Genomic DNA, 21565 nt, shown 5'->3' with positions numbered 1-21565 from the left:
TCCACCAATGGTGGGACAACCAACATCGACGTTTACGCCTTTCCCCCATTCTGTCTCATGAGGAAGGTACTCAACAAAGCTAGATCATTGGTCAACCTCTCAATGACCCTCATAGCTCCGCTATGGCATCACGCGGAATGGTTTCCGGACCTTCTGCATCTCCTGAAGGAGCCCCAAGAAAACTCCCTCCACGACAAGATCTACTCAAACAACCACATGCCAACATATTCCACAAAGCCGTAGCTTCGCTACGACTTCACAGCTGGAGACTATCCAGCATCTTCTCTCAGAGAGGATTTTTGCAACAAGTTGCAATCAGGATGTCTGGACACCTGCAAAAGTCATCAGCAGCAGTCTACCAGGCAAAATGGAAGGTCTTCTGTGGTTGGTATCATAGAAGGGTATCTCTCCTTTCGATGCCACTATTCCAGCAATAGTAGAGTTCTTCATGTATTTACGGAGAGAAATGCGCCTGTCAGTCTCAGCGTTAAAAGGCTATCGCTCAGCCTTAAGCCTCGCCTTTACACAGAATGGAATGGGCATTTCTTCATTGGTAGAACTTTCCTTACTCATACAGAGTTATTGACTTCCCTGCCCTCAGTCTGAAGTGAGACCTCCCTCATGGAACGTGGTTCGAGTTCTCAGGTCTCTTAAGAGACCTCCCTATGAACCATTACGCCAGGTAGCAGATCTCCACTTAACTTGGTAGACAGTGTTCCTGCTAGCTTTGGCTTTGGCCAAGCGAGTCAGTGAATTTCATGGTCTCTCATCAACATCGCTAATTCTAGGGGATGGGGAGAGGTAACGTTCAGCTTCGTACCTGAGGTTATTGCTAAGACTCAGAAACCAGGCGTAGTGGATCCTCAATTCGACTCCTTCTAGATTTCGAGTCTTTGTTCTGTAACAGATGACCCTGATCATCTCTTACTCTACCCAGAGGAGTTTGATGCTGTACCGTAAGAGAACAGCCGTAGCCCGTCCTCGTGTGGTGCACTATTTGTCAGCACAGGAAGGACCAAGAGGAGGGTCACCAAGAATAAATCTCAGCATGGATTCGCAAGGTCATAGATCAAGCACTGAATCCAGACCCTCCTCCTTCACGTTGCCCCAGAGCTCATGGTGTCAGGGGCATAGCTACGTCCCTGGCATTCAAGAGGAACTTCTTAGTGACGCAGGTTCTTTAGGCTGGGGTGTGCAGAAGGTTGAAGGCACTGTTACTCGGTTTTAGTCTGCATGAATGAAAAGGTTTGACTAGCTCTTATTCTTTTCTTCATTCTCCCGTCTTGGGGAAAGCAGCATCCTGGGTTCTCTGCACAGCTGACCTCAAACCACAGTAGGTAAACCGTGCTCTCTTGTGTACCTAGTATTAAGCTAATACAGTACTGTTGTGTCCCCATACCCTGGTGAGGTGGTATTGGGAAAGTCTTGGTTACAACATTTTTTCCTACTAAAGACTCGGAATAACTTTACCTGGATGGTCACACTTCTAAATATCTCAACACAAAGCTCGCGTATGCCGCGGACTTTGTATAACAAGGTTTTAGCGAGGCACAGAGACCCCTTATTATGAGTACTAACATACTCAGATAAGGAGCCCCTGGGTTAAAGCCATAACCCAGATTAGCAGGGACATCCACCCTTCCTAATGGGTGAGTCACCCCTAAATAAATAGCATAAGTTTGTATTCCAGTTGCAGACAAATGTCAAATTCGTAGATAATTTGTATTTTTCCTAAGGATACAAACCTTAGCTATTTGTGCAAACTTTTCCGCCAGCCCTATCCCCCTTGAAGTCCTACTTCCAAGCAAAGTGAGCAGTATGGGTAGTTAACTCTTGCTAAATTTTAATTGCTCGTCATTTCAGCTACGCCGAAAGTAATACAGTACCCCTAAATAAATAGCTAAGGTTTGTATCGCTAAGAAAAATACAAAATATCTACGAATTTGTCATATTCATATGTACTGTGCTGACTAACCAGGTTCTGTCTATGACCATTTTCTTTGGTGGTCAAGTATACCTATTCTTTTCCAGCCTTGGGTTAGTTTTAATAGTGTTCTGTACAACATTATCTTTAACCAAGTCAAGCATTGCTCAATATTCTTCATAATTTTATAATTTTTATTCCTTAATACTTGAAGCATATTTCTTCATAGGGTTGTAAAACATATGTTCACCACAATATATTGTATTTTAGGATTAAACTTTTATTTTTTATTGTATTCTTAAAGATAAATTTTCTCTCAGGGAGACCTTGAAATCATCATTGAAGAAGTCGTACATCCTAACCAAGGCAATGCAAGGAGACTGCTGTGGTCATATTGCCAGCGTACACTGTGCTTTCACATCATTGGATTCAAGCCCTTTATAAATTAGCCCAGTCATTGTGTGTTGGTGACAAAGCCCAGCTTTTCCTTCTTCAGTGGGGTAGCCACTTTTATCCATGATTCTAACATCTTCCAACATCAGCATAACATGAGTTTGTTCCTGTGCGGATACAAACTTCCGTGTCATTTAATCTGGGTTTACTCCCAAGTTGTTTTGCTACAACCAGAAAGAAAAATGTATAACTGGCAACCGTGTATGGTTACCAGGCAGTGCCATGGTTGGGTAGTGCACTTATACCTCTGAGATGCCGAGTCACTCTCCTTATAACTGATCTCCCACACTACGATCATGACCCCATGCTGGACTCTTTCTTTCTCCAGGGCTTTTTCTTTCAGTGTGCTTTGTGAGATGAAGGGCTTTTAAGGTACAGTACTATGCTGACTTGCCCTGGTCTTGAAGGTCGCCCTTGAGGAACATAAGGTGGGTCCAGGTTGATCCGCACCCGTCGTACTTGAACTGCCGTGGTAAACCTTGTGAAATTTGATGGCAGTGACCACCCTCCCAGTGGGAGAAGTTCCATGCATGTTGCAAGGAGAGAGCTAAGAAGGATGGGTCCCCTTCCCCGTCTTCTTCTGTTGAGAGCAAGAAGCCTCCTGTGACCCTCTTAACTGAGGGTGACGGCCATTATCTCCATAATTTTCAGTTGTTCCGTAACCGAAATACAAACCACGCTATTTACATAGGGTATTACTTTCGGCGTAGCTGAAATGGCGAGCCATCAGATTTTTAACAAGGGTTAACTACCTCCTCGCTAGTTAGTGAGGGGTTAGGGGAGGGATAGCTAGCTACCCCTCCCCCCTCACACACTGGTGAACTGATTCACTTCGCTTTTGGTCGGGTGATGGGCAGACGTGTCTGCTCTCAACCTCGCTTGGCAGCCATTAATGTTTTGTCTTTACTTAATTACTTACTTTTCTTTTACTTAATATATATAAATATTCTTTGTGTTTATGTATATATTTGGGTACGTATAGAAATATAGTAAGTTTCCTCTTCAGTGTTGTGCTGTGTGTGTGTAGGACAATGACACCGCGTAATTCCAGGCCACCGCAGTTGCACTTGATGGGGAACAGTCTCTCTTGGTCCTTCGGTCGTTCCTTCGGCTCCGATATTCGGCCGCCGTGGGGAATCGTCATCACTGGACTTTCTTCATTCATCTGTTTTCTCCGCTGTTCCTCCTTCCCTGCGGGGAACTTGGACTCTCAGCGAAGGGAACGTGGGAGTTTAGATTGACTACGGTCTCTCTCTCTAATCGAGGTCGTTCACCCTTTTACTACTACTATGTACTATTATGGTAGCTTCTTTCCCTTTCCGGGTTGAGTTACTATTCCGTTTATTTGTCTCAATTATTTTTAATGAAATCTAATTGTATTTATTAATTTTCAGTTTCTGTGAAGAACACTTCCCTTTGGGGTTCAGTTGTTCTTACTTTTTGTGAACATCCTTAAATGAATTACATAATTATAATTCTGTTATAATTCTGTTTTCGTTACAGTTCTCCACCCTCCCCCTTCTCCCGTGAATGTCAGTGGGGGAGGAGGGCGCATACTTGATTTGTAATTCTTATGTTCTATTCCCTCGTAGTTTCTCTTCGGAGTTCCTCCCGGGGGAATTTTTTGTTAACTAATTATTTATTTTATTTTTTCCAGTAACGATCTGGTTTCTTCGTTGCCTAATGTGTTAACAAAGCAGAGCTGCCCTGTTTGTGCCTTGGGAGTCTGCTGTTGCTGCCGCCTCTCTAGGACATCGTCATGGGCGTGTTCCCTTCTCTTAGAAGTTCTCCCGTGACAACTTTCATCTTAGAACGCTCAGGAGGTTCGCCTCCAGGGGTGGGTAACTTCCCTTCCGAGGGAGGTTCCCTTCCCAGGTATGAGTTTTTCCCCTGCAGGGGGGGAACTTCTTTCAACTTAATAATTCCTGGATGGTTTTTCCTGGTCCTCGGACGGTTATGCTCTTGGTACTGAGCGACCGCTCTTGTGACCATGCTCAAGGGGCTGAGCGGTTGCAAGGCCGGACCCTGGAATTTCGTGCGACTATGCTCTTGGGGCTGAGCGGTTGCACCTGCAGCTATGCTCAAGGGGCTGAGCTGCTGCAAGATCAATCTTGTGACCTCTCTCGTTCACGAGGGAGGCCACTCATAAGGACTCCTCTTTGGAGGATTACTCCTTATAGGTCAGCTTGCTGATCCAACGGCCCTAAGGGGCGCCATCATCAGTGTTTTCTCGTCTCTTCTACGAAGTGTTCACGTCTCTCGTTCGCGAGAGAGGCCACTCGTAGAGACTCCTCTTCGGAGGACTGTTCCTGTTCAGACCAGCCGGCTGTTTGGGACCTCTCCACAGTTCGCCTTCTCCTAGACCTGCTGACCTGCCGTCTCCGTTCCTGGCTGCTGACGCTGTGGACACCCACGCACCCTGTTATCCAACGGGCACCGTCCCTTCGGGGCGAAGGGGCTTTCTTACACTGTGAGTAAGTCCCTTAAGTGCCAGGTATCCCCTGCGCACCAACGTTTTCCTGCGCGCAAGCGCTCGCCTACTGTTCCTGCTGTTCCTGATAATTCCATCCAGAGGAATCCTGTTCCAGTCCTGATCGTCCCAGTTCCGGATCGTCCTGTCAGCTGTCCCTTCATCTTAGCGCGCTCGCGCGCTCGTGCTCGCCGATGATCTTCCTACGCCAACGATCTTCTTTTGCGCGCTAGCGCCGACGATTTTCTTACGCGTGCAAGCACCGACGATCTTCCCTTGCGGGCTAGCGCTGACGATCTTCTTACGCGCGCTAGCGCCGACAATCTTCCCTTGCGGGCTAGCGCTGACGATCTTCTTCGCTCACAAGCGCCGACGATCTTCTTGGCCGATGATCTTCTTTCGCGAGCGAGCGCTGATTGCGCGTTAGCACTGACGATATTTTTATGCGCGCAAGCGCCGACGATCTTCGTACACGTGCTAGCGCCGACGATCTTCTTTTGCGCGCTAGCGCTGACGATCTTCTTAAGCGCGCAAGCGCCGACGATCTTCTTACGCGCGAAAGCGCCGACGATCTTCGAGTGCCGACGATCTTCGAGTGCCGACGATCTTCGAGTGCCGACGATCTTCGAGTGCCGACGATCTTCGAGTGCCGACGATCTTCGAGTGCCGACGATCTTCGAGTGCCGACGATCTTCGAGTGCCGACGATCTTCTTACGCGCGCAAGCGCCGACGATCTTCAAGCGCCGACGATCATCTTTCCCGAGCGAGCGCTAACGATCTTCTTACGCGCGCAAGCGCCGACGATCTTCAAGCGCCGTCGATCTTCTTACGCGAGCAAGCGCTGACGATCTTTAAGCTCCGACGATCTTCTTGGTGAACGATCTTCTTTGGCGCGCTAGCGCTGACGATCTTCCTACGCACGTAAGCTCCGACGATCGTCCACGCGCAGGCTCCTATGGTTCCCCGCGCCAACGATCTTCTTACGCGCAAGCGCCGACGATCTTCTTATGCACGTAAGCGCCGACGATCTTTTTTCGCGCGCAAACGCCGACAATCTTCTTGCGCGCACAAGCGCCGACGATCTTCAAGCGGCAACAACCTCGTACTTGCGTGCGCTGACAGCCGCGCACGCGCCCACTTTTTCACGGGCTCTTCAATCTGATTCCTGCTCACCCTATGATGTCTCGCCCGTGCGCCCGCACGAGAATGTTTTCAATGGTCTCGCGAGCGACCCCTGGGGTTTTTCCCATCGCTCGAGCGCCAGCGTCTCTCACGTGCTACCCCTAGGGTTTTCCCATCATGCGAGCACCAGCGCGCTCCCTCTACCAAGGTGAGACCTTCTCCCACCGCACCAATGGGAGAAACCCCACCTCGAGCAGGAGAATCGTCCCGTGTTAAGGAGAGAAGAGCCCTCAGACTTCTTTGTTGGAGTTACGTATCCCTCCTAGCAGGGAATCGAAGGACTCTAAGAGTTCCCCCAAGTAGAACCTTTGGGGACAAGAGTCTTTGCTGCCAGTTCACCAGGAGGAGAGCAGCATGATTCAGAGCACCTCTCTGTGGAAGAGCTTTCCTGGTTTCCTGGGGAGTCTCTCTTGAAAGACTCTCTAGCCGGCAGGTGAAATTCTTGGCAACAGAGATCCTGAGTCAGGAGAAGGTCGCAAAATTTGCCATACAGGCCACTTCGTGGCCGGATGTCTGGCTAGGGTCTCTGGGCATCCTGCTGCGACCCGAGGATCTTTCCAAGGAAAGCACCAGGGGAGACCTGGAGATCTTCTTCCTCTCGGGCACACGTACCATCAGGTTTCTGGCCCACCAAGTTTCGAACTTGTGGACAAACTCGATCTTGAAACGACGTGATGCGGTGGCCGAGAGGTTCCACTGGAAGGTTCCAGCCGTGGATACCTGTAGGCTTAGACACTCTTCCATCTTGGGAAAGAGTCTGTTTGAGCCCAAGGATACGGAACAGGCAGCTGAGAGGTGTAAGAAATCGAACCACGATTCTCTTCTCCAAAGGGCTCTTACATATAAGCCCTACAAACCTCCAGCACCTCAACAACCTCGCCAATCCAAGACGATGAAACCGGTAGCGGCAGCAAAGACGAACGTGTCCAACCAGTAGCCCTTTCCTGTCAAAGACAAGAAGGGCGGAAAGTCCTCCAGGGAAGGCAAGAATCCTAGAGGGAGTGGCCAAGGCCACGAGCACTAGGATTGGCAATCCCCCTGCATGCCGGCAAGTTGCGCATTCAGGTGGCAGCAACTCGAGTCCGATTCCTGGACGATCTCCGTGATCAGTCAGGAATATCGCGTCCCATTCTTAACGTCTCATCCTCCCCTGACAGCGAATCCAGTGGCGTTGAGCTCCTATACCATGGGATGGGTAAAGGGGCTAGCCCTTCGGGCAGAATTCGAGACCATGCTCAAGAAGAATGCTCTCCAGGAGGTCGTCGACGGCTCCCCAGGCTCCTTCAGTTGACCCTTTCTCGTAAAGAAGGCGTCTGGAGGCTGGAGACCCGTCATCGACCTCGCATCTCTGAACAAGTTTGTCAAACAAACTCCGTTCAGCATGGAGACAGCAGACACGGTCAGACTTGCAGTGAGACCGCAAGACTTCATGTGTACACTGGATCTGAAGGACGCGTACTTCCAGATCCCAATCCATCCGTCTTCCAGGAAGCACTTAAGGTTCAGCCTAGACAACAAGATCCACCAGTTCAAGGTGCTATGTTCGGTCTCTCCACAGCACCTCAGGTATTCACCAGAGTGTTAACCCCTGATATCTTCATGGGCACATTGGATCGGCATCTGTCTCCTCCGCTATCTGGACGACTGGCTGATCCTGGCAGACTCGGAGTCGACCCTTCTTCGACACCGAGACAAGCTTCTGGGACTTTGCCAAGATCTAGGGATCATGGTAAATCGCGAGAAGTCTTCTCTGCCTCCATTTCAACGACTGGTATATCTAGGCATGATATTGGACACCCATCTCCACAATGCCTTTCCATCAGACGACAGGATAGCAAGGCTGAGGAGGGTCACAGATCCTTTCCTCAGATGAGAAGAGCTTCCAGCCCAATTGTGGTTCCTCTCCTAGGGCACCTTTCCCCCTCTGCCCGTCTAGTTCCAAACGGCCGCCTCAAGATGAGATCCCTGCAATGGCGGCTCAAGTGCCGGTAGAATCAAGGCCTCGGTTCCCCGGACATTCTGGCCCCTATGGGTCCGGCAGAACGGACGGACCTTCAGTGGTGGGGGACAGAGGGAAACCTTCGAAGGGGAGTGGATCTTCTCGTCCTCCCCTCGGATTTGATGCTGTTTTCATACGCTTCAAAAGAAGGGTGGGGGGCCCACGTTCTGAACCACAGGATCTCAGGCCTCTGGTCAGAATCAGGAAAGTGCCTCCACATAAATCTTCTAGAATGAAGGCCATATATCTGGCACTTCAACAATTCCAACAGATCCTGGCGACTCACTCCGTGGTGGTCGTGAGCGACACCACCACTTTAGTGGATTATATCAATAAGCAGGGAGGTACCTTTTCACAACAGCTATCCCATCTTGCAGTAGAGATACTGAGATGGACCGAAGTCCACTCGGTTCCACTATCGGCTCGCTTCATTATGGGCAAGAGGAATGTGCTCGCTGACAGTCTGAGCAGAGCATTGCAGATAGTGAGTACCGGGTGGTCTTTGGATCCGCTAGTAGCCAACAAAGTCCTGACTTTTTGGGGTTTGCCGACGATGGACCTGTTCGCGACAGATTTGAACTTCAAGCTTCCGCTGTACTGTTCCCCAGTCCCGGACCCCAAGGCACTCTGGCAAGATACCTTCCAACAACGATGGGACAACATCGACGTTTAAGTCTTCCCACCGTTCGGTCTGATGAGAAGGGTGATCAACAAGACCAGACTATCGGTCAACCTGTCAATGACCTTAATAGCTCTGCTATGGCATCATGCAGAGTGGTTCCCAGACCTTCTGCAGCTCCTGACGGAACTCCCGGGAGAACTTCCTCCACGACACGAGCTACTCTAACAACCACACTGCAACATCTTCCACAAAACTGTAGCATCGCTTCGGCTTCATGCCTGGAGACTATCCAGCATCTCCTCACAGAGAGAGGCTTTTCGCAACAAGTTGCGGAAAGGATGTCTCGACACCTGCGAAAGTCATCTGCAGGGGTCTACCTGGCGAAGTAGAGAGTCTTCTGTGGTTGGTGTCGTGGAAGGGGTATCTCTCCTCTCGATGTCACTATTCCAGCAATAGCGGAGTTTCTTGTATATTCGCGGGAAGAAATGCGCCTTTCGGTCTCGGTGGTGAAAGGCTAACGCTCAGCCTTAAGCCTGGCCTTCAAGCTGAAGGGAATGGACATTTCTTCCTCGCTGGAACTTTCACTACTCATACGAAGCTACGAGCTTACCTGACCTCAGTCGGAAGTGAGACCTCCTCCATGGAACGTGGTTCGTATCCTCAGGTCTTTTAAGAGACCTCTGTTCGAACCATTACGTCAGGCTTCTGATCGTCACCTGTCTTGGAAGACGATGTTCCTGCTCGCTCTGGCGTCAGCCAAGCGAATCGGTGAACTTCATGGTCTCTCGCATGACGTCGCCCATTCAAGGGGATGGGGGGAGGTAACATCCGGGTTCGTCCCTGAGTTTGTTGCTAAGACTCAAAATCCTGGAGTTCCGGACCAACGGTTCGACTCCTTCAGGATTTTGAGTCTCCGTTCTGTAACAGATGACCCAGACCATCCCCTACGGTGCCCTGTATGGAGTCTGAGGCTCTATCTTAACAGAACAGCTGCAGTTTGCCCTCGAGTGCAAGCCCTGTTTGTAAGCACACGAAGGACGAAGAGGAGGGTCACGAAGTACACCATCTCAGCTTGGATTCGCAGGGTTATCCACCACTCCCTGAATCCAGACCCTCCTCCGTCATGTCGCCCTAAAGCACACGATGTCAGAGGCATCGCTACGTCCCTGACATTCAAGAGAAACTTCTCAGTGACGCAGGTTCTACAGGCTGGGTCTGGAAGCGTCAAACGACCTTCACAGCCCACTACCTGCAGGACGTGACCCACAGGAGGCTTGATACATTCTCTATCGGCCCTGTGGTGGCTACACAACAGCTGGTCTAACCTCAGGCTCCTTAATGGACAGGTAGCAGAAGGTTGAGGGCATTGTTACCCGGTTTTAGTCTGCATGAATGAAAAAGTATGCCTGGCCCTTACTCTTTTCTTCATCCTCCCCTCTCTTGAGGAAAGCAGCATCCTGGGTTCTCTGCATAGCTGACCTCAAACCACTGCAGGTAAACCATGTTTCCTTGTGTTCCTAGTATTAGAGAATACTGTCGCGTCCCCCATACCCTGACGAGGTGGTATTGGGAACGTCCTAGCCTAGAGCTCCATCTAAAGGACTTCAGGTCGACTTCCTAGGATGAGTCACACTTCATTCCTTCACACACAAGCTTATGTAGGCCGCACGTTCCTTGCGAGGTGCAGGGACTCCTTATCCCGAGTGCTACACACTCGGATTCTGAGTCCCCGGGCAAAGCCAAAGCCAGTAAGGCTGGGACTTACCACCCTACCTAAGGGTTAAGTCACCCAATGTAAATAGCGTGGTTTGTATTTTGGTTACGGAACAAATGACAAATTCGTAGATAATTTGTATTTTTCCTAACCATACAAACCTTAGCTATTTACACTACTTGCCCGCCAGCCCTGTCCCCCGTGAAGTCCTACCTCTAGGCGAAGTGAATCAGTTCACCGGTGTGTGAGGGGGGAGGGGTAGCTAGCTACCCCTCCTCTACCCCCTCACTAACTAGCGAGGGGGTAGTTAACCCTCGTTAAAAATCTAATGGCTCGCCATTTCAGCAACGCCGAAAGTAATACCCAATGTAAATAGCTAGGGTTTGTATGGTTAGGAAAAATACAAATTATCTCCGAATTTGTCAAATTAGTGAAACTCTTGTTAATGTTTGGTTGCCCTTAGTGCATAGCAAACATTAGTCCCTACCTGACACTTATCCTTTGGCTTCAGCTCCAGCACAGCCTGGGGTGGACTCAGTTCCAATATCTTTAGTTCCACGTTATACCAATCTACTCAGATTCCCATCTCCACCCACGAGTGTGCTCAGTGGTGATCGTCACGCTTTTGTTTCAGATTTTCAGAGCCAAGGTGACTTCTCACTTTAGGAGGACTCTCCAGTAAAAGTGCTGAAAGATTTCACCCTACTCTCATCTGAGAATTTCTTCCCATGTGCCGAATGAGAATGACTTATCCCCCTGTATGGAGGCAGCCATCGTGGAAGGTGCTTACTTTTCCCTGGCTCATATGCACCAGTTTGGGTTGCTTTGTACACCAAGGGTCCCGCAACATCACCTTCTTCCACAGAAAGACCCAAAATTTCACCATTATCTTCTTCGGATGTTGATAGGACATCCACAGTTGTGTCCATGACAAATTCCACTGTACAGGTTTGGCTGTTTCATCAGAGTACGAACGTTGGCTTCCCTCTCCCAACGTCCCTTTCAGGAGGCGAAAGTTTTATCAATGTCAACAAACGTCTCAGCTCCTCGTGTCTCAACCACACATATTAGCATACCCTCACTCTATTCTCATAGAATATGCACCATCCTTGTGTGTGAGTGTGCAACTTGATCATGCCACCATCTTATCACATGACCTAATCATGTTTTGACTTGAGCACGTAGCCTTGCGGAAGTGCCTAATGAACGCATGGTACTTTTAACTAGCATTACTCCACTTTTCAGAGACCCTCAAAGGTCTCTTTGTGGTGTTGATGAGCAGCAACTCCAAAGTGGTGACTTACATCTGCTGAGCGATATCCTTGAGCCAAGTCTTTAAACTAAAGGGACTCGATCTCTTTTCCTTGTGGGAGTTATCAGGAGCTTTGAACAGACCTGCCCACCTCAGGAACTCAAACCCCCATCTTGGGATGTGACAAAAATACTGCGATCCCTCAAGGTGACACCTTACGAACCTTTAAATAGGGCCTCAGACCGAGACCTGACCCTGAAGAAAGTTTTCCTCTTGTCCCTGTATAATTCTAATACCTTCAACTCCTACTGATATGTCAATTGTCGTAATTAACATTCGGATGCCACCATTCACTTTAGGACAATTGACTTATTCAATATATGTTACAATCCAAACCTTGGCATAAATCTCTTTTCATAGTTTATTTATGAAAGATCTATTTTAATGTTGGTGTTGTTCTTAAAATACTTAAATTTTTCATTAAATCTTTTGTATTTTATTTATTTCCTCTTCTCACTGGGCTATTTTTCCTTGTTGGAGCCCTTGGATTTATGGCATCCTGCTTTTTCCAAATAGAATAGTAGCTTAGCAACTAGTAATAGTAATAGTGTACCTCATAGGCCTGGTTTAAAGGTCGCTCATGGATGGCAGAGGAAGGGACACTGACATTGCCCTAGCAAGCAGGACAATGCCCTAGAGACTGATCATTTATACAAATGATCAGTGACCAACCCCCCTCGCCACCTGAGCCCCCTCTCCACCCAAGCTAAGACCAGGGAGGGCCAGGCAATGGCTACTAATAACTCTGCAGGTAGACCTATAGGTTTCCGCAAACCCCCCATCCTTAGCTCACTAAGATAGTGAGGTTGTTGCCACTAAAGGAACTAACAAGTTTGAGTGGGAATTGAGCCCCTGTCTGGTGATTTCCAGGCAAGGACGTTACCAATTAGGCCACCACAAGTCCTGCTATTGAATTTAAACTGGTATATGACGTTGGAGACGGATGAATCTTCATATTTATAGTTGAGGTAGAGGGAAAGGCTGATCCCCACAGTTTCTTCTTAATTCTTTTAGTTCTTGAACAGTGCTGGAGTTGGATATGCGATGACGTGACCTTAACAGGTACTCCATCCAAAACTGGTGCTCTTTAATGCAGAAGCTTCCTTTGGGATAACGATCCTATGTCAAACAACCTGCAATTCGTAGCCTAAGGTATACTGTACTGTACTCCTACCTAACCTACTGGTTACACTGCACAGTTAGCCTGGCAACTCAAGAATCTTGACTTACGGTTGGTGGCACAATTCCCATCACATGCAAACTTAGCATTGAGTAATTATCAAATCGTGTATCATCATCATAACAAGACTTGATAATTTGTTGTTATTTTAAGATATTAAGTATTATGAAAACACGTACATTATAACTTAACACAATTTCATACCTTTTACAAGAGAGAGATTAGACTTTCAAATGATGATAAAGGGAGCAACACCTCTCCCCTCTCGAATCATCGTAGTTGTCTCGATTGTAAACACAACTCCTCCTCCTTTGTTTACGCTTACTTTACGCACCTACGTATGCACACTCGATCCTAAACATTCTCTCAATTTTGAGTGGTTGACTTAACATCTTGATGAGATCAAATCCAATTCTTATATCCAGTCTACTAATTGTTAAGCGATTTAATATCAAGTTGAAGAAGAATTTCCACCAGCTAAGTGAGTGAGCAAACTGCATGTCTTGTACTACCATATATCACATTGCAAGGGTTGGAAAAACCTCTCTTTTTTTATCTTTGTTCCAGAATTTGTGGCTAAAACTCAAAATCGGGCCATAAACCACACCAGATTTGACTTTTACCGTCATCTTTTTGTCGATCGAAGATCTCTAATCTGTTTGTGAGCACAGGATGCACCGAAAAGATTTCTAAGAACACAATCTCTTTTCAGTTCCATTATCTCTTATTCTCAAAGTCTATAAATCCTCAGGAGAAGTTCCGCCAGGTCCCCCCCCCCCATAGATCGGTGAATACCTTTTCTATGGGTCCAATTGTTGCAGCACAACAGTTGATCTAGGCCAAGCTCTTACAGGACGCTCAAGCTTTAGTCACGTCATCAGTTATTCTCCGCATTGAAGCGTGTGAACGTGGAATGTTGCCTTTCTTCAATTCCTTCTTCATAAAGTTCCAGTCATCATATTGTCTTCACCGAAGGAACCCTTATGTCAGTCTGATTGTCATATATTTGTAATTTTTTTCTCATTTTTGTGGTTACCTAACAGTGATCAAGTACAACAGTAGGTAGAGACCAGTCCAACGGCTTCCTCCCGCCCGAGGAACTCCCATATAAATGACTCAGAGGTTTGTGTCCGCATAAAATCAAACTACAAATTTTTAAAATTATTTGTGTTTTTCATAGCTATACAAACCTGAGTTATTTATCCAAATGTCTGGCCTCATCCAGCCCACTAGTCTTAACCATAGGCAGAGTGACTCGGCCTCTCAGAGGTATAAGTGCGCTACCTCTTGAGAGGCTGGGTAACCATACATAATTGCCCATATAAATGACTTTGGAAAACTACAAATTATTTGGAAAATTTATAGTAAAGTATTTGTTATCAGTGCTGTTGTTCACAATCTAGAGACTTTCCTTTGAGTGACCCTAAAAGGCTAGTTGCTTGCAAAGTTAATTAGTTTAGAATAGTATACCCTAAGAGGTTAAAGAGAAAATGGAGATAAAGAACAGAGAAATGTATATGCTCTTAATCAGTGGTGTGCATTCTTTTGTGTAGATTTTCTCAAGTAGTTTTAATCAGTGATTTGTTATGGAGTTTTGTCAGAGAAGAAAGACTGAATCTTTCAGATCTTTAGTGTAGATTTTCTCAAGTAGTTTTGATGTTGTGAAATCCAACCAACTTGCTCATGTAGTCATACCTCACGTTAAATGGTTTCAACTTTCTCTTTTTTTTTTTTTTTTTTGGAAAATTGTAGGAAAAATAGATTGAGATGGATAAATATAATCAAAAGAATGGAAAAGTTAGAATAATGAACAACTTATTGCACTTTATAAACTACAATGTGTGGCTTACTTAAAAAAAGAGTTTATAGATAATGTTTTTCAAGAGTTGATTCTTGTTGTGCTGTAACTAACACAAGATATTTGAATGAAAAACTTAATGAAGGGAGTGTACTCAGTACTACAGCACAGTACTTTGAATGTACTCTATTTCATGAAATGAAAGGATGGTCACTCGGAGAAAGTAGAAAGATGAAAAGTTAAGGAGAGAAAACAGTAAAACGTTTGAGTAGAAGGATTGAAAGTGGACCTTTAGAACTGCTTATATCATATTCCTGAAATGACTTGAGATGTCTGAGTATCTTGTCTACCATTTCTTTGAATGGGGATTCCCTCAAAGTCCTGTGCTGTACGTCCTGGTCTATCTGTCCGTTTACTGTCTTCCTGTCTCAACTGTCCATCCTGTAGGTCCAGCTTATAAGTCTAGATATTTAGAAATCTTGGAGTTGGATTTGATGATCTTGCTAAACTATGTCAAGACAATAATGCTGTTATGAAAGTAATAGCTTCTAATGTTAGGTCCAAAAAGTAACTCTTTCAGACACTTCATCAGCGGAAAGAAGCTTGTTCTTATTTGTCAAAGCCTTTTGGTTAAGAAGTTTAACCAGATCACTGAGTTAGAGAAAACTTAGGAGTTTTCTTATGGCCAACCAGTAAAACCTTGTTCCCATTATATTTTACAAAGAAAACACAACTGTATCGTGAAATGTGTTTAAATGGTTTTCATCTTACAGGTTTTGTGAAATGAAGAAGTCCCTCCTTGTATCATCTGCACAGTTCATCCTATGGCATCTGCTTAGTTAGGAAGAAAGACAGCCAGCCAAAATGCTATTGGAACCCTTAGCAAATCCTGCAAGTACCAGGTGAGTTTTCCAATTCTAATCCACTCTGGTAATCTACAAGAGACTTTCAGCCAAGATATTTTGTGATCTAAGAAATAGCAATTTTAAAGACTCAAACTTGTTTGCAAATGTTTTTTTCAGTTGAACAGGTTGATATAAGTCTTGTTTCATAGTTTATGTATGACTGATCTTTGTTCCATAACTGGAATACAAACCACGTTATTTAATAGGGGTATTACTTTCGGCGAAGGTGAAATGACGAGTCATTAAAATTTAGCGAGGGTTAACTACCCATACTACTAGTTAGGGGGTGTAGGGGAGGGTAGCTTGTTACTGCCCCCACCCCCCCATACACACACCTGTGATTGAGCTCACTTTGTTTTCGGCTCGGATGGTGAATGGACGTTGCCGCTCTTCATCCTCGCCGTATGTTGGCAGCCATTAATCTATCTTTTTGCTTTTTCTTTTCTCTAGTGTGTGTTGTGAAGTTGACTTCTGTGACCATGCCCTGGACTCTCCAGCCACCCTTGTGGAACGCTTATGTCGGCGGTGGAAACAGATCCTCACACCCTTTGTCCTATATGCAGAAGTCAACGGTGTGATAGTGTAAATAAGTGTAATGAGTGTAGGGAGTGGCATTATCCTTGCGGAACAGGTTTGGGCGACGGTGAAAGAAGAAATTAGGAAAACCCAAGGCCTCTCCTTCTGTCTCCGGACCCTCCTCTGAAGCTCCTACTCATTCAGCCTCTTACGAGAGACCGTCGAGTAGTAGGGTAGACCAAGTTAATGTCGGCCAACCCCAGTCCTCGAGAGATGGTGTTGCTACCCCTAGCGAAGCAGCCCCACCTCTCCCCACAGGTGAGGCCTTGTCACTAACCCCTTTGTTGCAGATTTGGTCTTCCTTGGGGCTCACGGGTCCACCCTCCGAGGAAGCTTTGCTGCAGTTCATCCGAATGGGTGCTTCTGTTCAGCATTCATTGTTGCCATTAAAGGTAGATCCTCTGGCCCTCGTCCATGTTGTAGTGTCAGAGGTGTCACACTTAATGTCATCCGACTCCTCCCAGCGGCTGGTGCCAACTTAGTTTCCCCCGTTCCTGAACATCCTTTGAGGGGGAAACTAAGTCCAACATCTGTCTCTCCTGCGAGTGTTTCTCCCCCTCATGGAAGTTCACTTCAGAGGACTGCTGCGGCGCACAGTCAGCTTCCTGATCCAACGGCCCTCAGAGGGGGCCTTCGTTGGAAAGCTCCCCCTCCACTCTCTGGTTCGTCTGCTTCGTCGCAGCTGACCATCGATCATCACTGCTCCTGCTGCTAGTCCTGTGACTTCGGTCCTGGACCTCTCTGCGGATCGTTCGCGATCCCCATCGGTGGATGCTCGCCCTTGCAAAGGGCACATCCCAACACCTTACCATCCACCCTTCAGACCTGCCGACCTTCCATCACCATTCCTGTCTCAGGTAAAGCCTCTTGAGGCTCTAACAAAGTGTGCAGCTGCGCGACATCGCCCTTCAACTTGCCAACCTACAGGACACCAGCGTTCACCAGCAACTCGTTATGCACAGCCTGCCCGTCAGCACTCTACAGCGCTTCGATGCCCCTTCACCTGCTCACCCTCATAGACGGCAGCAACATCATGCGCCTACACGCCAATGCTCTCCTGCGCTCCCTGCTCCCACGTTCGCCTGCGCACCCTGCGCTCACAGGCTCAGGGTCGCCCACGCAACAGCGCCCTCCTGCGCGCCCACGATCTCCTGCGGTCTTGCGCTCTCCTACACACCCACGATCTCCTGCGCGTCAACAATCTACTATGCACCCATGATCTCCTGCGCATCAGAAATCTCCTAGGCGCCCATGATCTTCTGCGCATCAGAAATCTCCTAGGCACCCACGATCTCCTGCGCATCAGAAATCTCCTAGGCGCCCACGATCTCCTGCTCGTCAACACGCACCTATGCGCCAGCTCTCTCCTGCGCGCCAGCACTCTCCTGCACGCCATTCCTCTCCACAGGCCAACAGATTCCACAAAGCCGTAGCTTCGCTACGACTTCACGCCTGGAGACTATCCAGCATCTCTCTCAGAGAGGATTTTTGCAACAAGTTGTGACTAGGGTGTAATGGATACCTACGTAAGTCATCAGCAGCAGTCTACCAGGCAAAGTGGAAAGTCTTCTGTGGTTGGTGTCGTAGAAGGGGTATCTCCTCGTGTATTTGCGTGAAGAAATGCGCCTGTCAGGATCGGCAGTAAAAGGCTATCGCTCAGCCTTAAGCCTCGCCTTTAGACTGAAAGGAATGGACATTCCTTCATCGCTAGAACTTTAATTACTCATACGGAGTTATGAACTTACCTGTCCTCAGTCAGAAGTGAGACCTCTCCCATAAAACGTGGTTCGAGTTCTCAGGTCTCTTAAGAGACCTCCCTATGAACTATTACGCCAGGCAACCGATCGCCACCTGACTTGGAAGACGGTGTTGCGGCTAGCTATGGCTTTGGTCAAACGAGTCAGTGAACTTCATGGTCTCTCATACGACATCCCCCATTCAAGGGGATGGGGAGAGGTAACATTCAGCTTCATCCCTAAGTTTATTGCTAAGACTCAGAACCCGGGAGTAGCGGTTCCACGATTCGACTTCTTCCGGATTTCTAGTCTCTGTTCTGTAACAGATGACCCAGACCATATCTTACTAAGCCCAGTGAGGAGTTTGAGGCTATATCTTAAGAGAACAGCCGCAGCCCGTCCCCGTGTGCTTGCACTTTTTGTCAGCACAGGAAGGACCAAGAGGAGGGTCACCAAGAACACCATCTCAGCATGGATTCACAAGGTCATAGACCTAGCATTGAATCCAGACCCTCCTTCACGTCGCCCCAGAGCTCATGATGTCAAGGGCATAGCTACGTCCTTGGCATTCAAGAGAAACTTCTCAGTGAGTCAGGTTCTTCAAGCTGGAATTTGGAATCGTCAGACCACATTCACATCCCACTACCTGCAAGACGTGACCCACAGGAGACTCAATACGTTCTCTATCAGTCCTGTGGTGGCTGCACAACAGCTGGTTTAAAACCTCAAGCTCCTTTTGTTCCGTAACCGAAATACAAACCACACTATTTACATAGGGTATTACTTTCGACGTAGCTGAAATGACGAGCCATAAGATTTTTAATGAGGGTTAACTACCCCCGCGCTAGTTAGCGGGGGTAGGGGAGGGGTAGCTTGCTACCCCTCCCCCCCCACACACTGGTGAATTGTCTCACTTCACTTTTGGCTCGGACGATGTACAGACGTGTCTATCCTCGTCCTCGTTACTGACAGCCTTAATTTGTTTTTTGCTTTTTCTCAGATCTTGTGTGTTTGGAAGTTGGCCTCACCTTTTCATCGCTACTATGCGCAAGTGCCCTGGACTCTCTGGCCGCCCTTTTGGGACCTTCATGTCAGCGGAGGAAACGGATCCTCACATCCTTTGCCCGCAATGCCGAGGCCAACGGTGTGAAAGAGATAATACTTGCAGTGAGTGTAGGGAGTGGTCTGCCTCCCAGTGGGAGAAGTTCGGCCGTCGGCATAAGAAGAAATCCAAGAGAGACCATTCTCCTTCAAGGGTTGCCTTGAAGAAGGAAGGCTCTAAGGACTCCTCTTCCGCCGCCCGAACCTCCTTCGAAGCTCCCACTCTATCGGTCTCTCGTGAGAGATTGTCGAGTGGTAGCGCAGGCCCTAGTGGTGTTTCCCGATCTCGGGGTGCGGGAGAGGGCGTTGCCTCCCATAGCGAGGCAGCTCCCTCTCCTCCTCCGGGGGAGGATATTATGGATTTTATTGAATATGACCAAACTGTGTCTAATAATGATTTGTTTCAGCTTTGGGCTTCCTTGGGGCTAAAGGGCTCGCCCTCCAAGGAAGCCCTGTTTGACCTGATCCATTTGGGGGCAGCGGTCAAACAGTCGCCGGTAATGCCAGGGGTACTCCCTTAGGATATTGTCGACACTGTTTTGGCAGAGGCTTCCGACGGGTCTGGTCAAACCTCTGCTGCTGCTGCCGTTGCGGACGTTGCTGAAGGCTCTCCTTCCCCCTCTGAACATCCTTCGAGGGGAAAGGGGAGTCCCACGGTCTCTCCTGCGGGTGTGTCTCCCCCTCGGGGGAGCGCACTGACAGAGACTCCTCTTCGGTGGACCGACGACTTGGACGCCCTTCCTCGAGGTCGACTTCGCCATAAGGCTCGTCAGCCTCTCCGCCGTAGGGGACTTCCTTTTCCCTATAAGGGAGTTAGGAGGCGCCTCATTGGGTCTTCCTCGCCGTCTCCTTCCCCTGCAGAGGAGCCTCCTCGTCGGGAGAAGACCGTCGCAGTACCGTCCTTAGACCTCTCCGCAGATCGTTCGCGATCTCCTTCGCCTGCCAGACCTTCCGACCTGCCCTCTCCGTTCCTGGCTGCAGATGCGCTGTGGGCGCCTTCTCACCCTGTCATCCTTCAGGCACCGATCCCTTCGGGGAAAAGGGACTCTACCCACGGTGTGGGTAAGTCCCTCGCGCGTCAGGATTCCCCTGCGCGTTCGCGCGCAGTAGCGCACAAGCGCTCTCCGGAGTTGCAGTCTTTGGACTCAACTCGCCATCGCTCTCCTGCTCGTAGGCGATCTCCTGCTCGCCAGCGCTCTCCTGTGAACCAGCGCTCTCCTGTGAACCAGCCATGCGCACCATCGTTCTCCTGAGCGCCCATGATCTCCTGCTCGCCAGCGCGCAGCTGCGCAGCCTGTTACTGATGCGCGCCCAGCGCGCCAACGATCGCCAGATTTGGACTTAGGCAAGGGGTTTACTCCGTCGCCTCACCCACACGCCCCTGCGCGCCCATCTCTACCTGCACAACAGCGCACGCGCACTCCGGTGCGCCCTTCAAGGGCTCCTGCACGACCGCGTGCCTTAGAATCTCCTTCTGGGCTCATCGACGAGCGTTCGCCCTCGCGTTCTTCGCCAGATGACTCTGCGAATACACACAAACACCTTACTGCGCGCCAACGATCTCCTGCGGGCCCGCGCGTACCCTCGCGTACCCTCGCCTGTGCGCAAACGCTCGCCAACACGTCAGCGCTCCCTTCAGTCAGATCGCCCCAGATCTCCGACGCGCCCGCGTGATAAATCGCCTGTGCGCAGTCGTTCGCCTGTGCGCGGTACGCGCCGTCGCTCGCCAACTCGCCATCAGGAGTCTACGCGACACCGCTCGCCGTCAGCGATTTCCTATAATCCAGCGTGCCCCCTCACCTACGCGCCCACGCGCACCTTCACCTGCCCGCCAACGTGTCCCCTCACCAACGCGCCCACTCGCCAGCGCGCCCACTCGCCAGCGCGCCCACTCGCATATTTCTCCGCGCGACAGCGTGCCCGGGCATCGGAAGTCGTCCACACGTGACCCCTCAAATGCTTCATCGCGCAAGCGCCGCCGCGATCCCCATTCTCGCAGGGATCAACAGCGCGTACAACCGACAGGGACGCGGACTTCCAGATCGCCTTCTGGATCACCACCGCGCAAACGCAGGGCTACCAACCAGGACCAGGACCAGGAAGGATCAGCGGAGAGGTCCATGCAACATTCTTCCCTTTCTTCTTTGCAGGCAGGCCCCGTGGTGTCCACTCCGAAGGGTCAGGAGATCCCCTTCCCTCTGGCGGGGATAACTGACACTGCGTCAGTCACCCGTCAGTCTTGGTTTCGTCACATAATGAATGCGGTGGTTCAGGCTGTGAAGCCTACCCTCGCTGATTTGGGACTGAAACCAACGACAGACTCATCCTCGCTGAAGAGAAGGAGAGGAGTGGACTTCGTGGTAACTTCTCCCAGGGAGAAGTTGGCTCCTAAGAGGTCCGGCAGGAAAGCACCATCCACTTCGCGGTCGGTTTCTCCTTCTCCTGTGGACGAGGTCTTTCCGTCCTCAGGAGAATCCAGTGAGGCAAGGGTTTCCCCCACGGCACCAATGGGAGGAACCCTGCCCCATAGGGGAGAAACTTCTCGCGAGGAAGGTACTTTCCAGACCTCTTTGCTGGAGTCCTGTTTTCCTC

The 21565-nt window shown here is 49.0% G+C and overlaps 2 protein-coding genes and 1 pseudogene across 2 annotated transcripts in view; 2 read left to right on the top strand and 1 right to left on the bottom strand.

The window, feature by feature from the left end:
* The window catches only part of LOC137618716 (zinc finger protein OZF-like), a 912062-nt gene that overhangs the window by 669032 nt on the left and 221465 nt on the right, over window positions 1-21565 (top strand). The gene's annotated exons all lie outside the window — the stretch shown is intronic.
* LOC137618715 (zinc finger protein 83 pseudogene) overlaps window positions 1-21565 on the bottom strand; it is a 637840-nt pseudogene that overhangs the window by 425591 nt on the left and 190684 nt on the right.
* LOC137618717 (uncharacterized) overlaps window positions 1-21565 on the top strand; it is a 50244-nt gene that overhangs the window by 18490 nt on the left and 10189 nt on the right. The window contains exons 3-4 of the mRNA XM_068348880.1: window positions 2245-2424; window positions 15429-15557. The gene's annotated coding sequence lies outside the window, so the exon portion shown is untranslated. The remainder of the gene's footprint in view (window positions 1-2244; window positions 2425-15428; window positions 15558-21565) is intronic.

The sequence above is a fragment of the Palaemon carinicauda genome, chromosome 25 (assembly GCF_036898095.1).
Source record: "Palaemon carinicauda isolate YSFRI2023 chromosome 25, ASM3689809v2, whole genome shotgun sequence".
NCBI lineage: Eukaryota > Metazoa > Arthropoda > Malacostraca > Decapoda > Palaemonidae > Palaemon > Palaemon carinicauda.
This window is presented reverse-complemented; position numbering and strand designations above follow the sequence as displayed.